Here is a 1,089-nt window from a genome sequence, read left to right as displayed (position 1 = left end):
ACATATATGTTACTTGGCCATTTCCCTCGTGACATTCAAGATTCTTTCTTTGTTCTGTACATTTAATGTTTTGATTATTATGTGGTAGGAGGATTTTCCTTTTTGTCCAATCTATTTGGTGTTTTGTAAGCTTTTTTTTATGTTTATAGGCATCTCTTTCTGTTCATTAGGGAATTTTTTTTCTATGATTTTGTTGAAAATATTTTTGGGGCCTTTGAGATGGGAATCTTCTCTTTTTTCTATTCCTATTATTCTTAGGTTTGGTCTTTTTATAATGTCCCATATTTCCTGGATGTTTTGTGTCAGAAACTTTTTAGATTAACATATTCATTGACCAGTGTATCTATTTCTTCTATCATCATTTTTGCCTGAGGTTCTCTCTTTTATCCCTTGTGTGTTGGTGATACTTTCATCTGTCATTTGTGTTCTCTCACCTAGGTTTCCCATCTCCAGGATTCCCTCTATTTGTGTTTTTTTTTTTATTGCTTCCATTTCCATTTCCATTTTCAGATCTTAAATAGTTTTATTCGTTTCCTTCATCTTTTTTATTGTATTTTCTTGTAATTCTTTAAGGATTTTATTCATTTCCTCTTTAAAGACCTCTATTATCTTCATAAAGTTGGATTTAAGGTTATTTTCTTGTGCTTCAACTATGTTAGGATATCCAGGGTAGTAGGCTAGCTGGGCTCTGATGGTGCCGTATCATCCTGGCTCTTGTTGATTGCGTTCTTACCCTGACCTTTAGCCAACTGGTTGTCTTTCGTGCAGACAAGCCTCTGAGAAAGCAGGCAGAGTTGTGGGCCAGAAAGTGGAGTGAAAGGGACAGGGTGCAGTTTATCACTTCTGGGTGTGCCTCAAGGGGATCTAGGAGGCACAAGATTGGGGGAGGGGTCTCAACTGATTGTCCTTGGAACCCACAGGGACCAATGCAGGCAGATATGTGAGCTGGATAATGTACAGCAGGGGACCTGGTACAGTTTACTGCTTTTGGGTGTGCCACAAAGGAACCTAGCAGGCAAGGGCTTGGGGCGATAGATAGATAGATAGATAGATAGATAGATAGATAGATAGATAGATAGATAGATAGAT

Source organism: Grammomys surdaster, unplaced genomic scaffold (genome assembly GCF_004785775.1).
Source record: "Grammomys surdaster isolate TR1022 unplaced genomic scaffold, NIH_TR_1.0 170, whole genome shotgun sequence".
NCBI lineage: Eukaryota > Metazoa > Chordata > Mammalia > Rodentia > Muridae > Grammomys > Grammomys surdaster.
Note: the sequence above shows the minus strand (reverse complement) of the source record.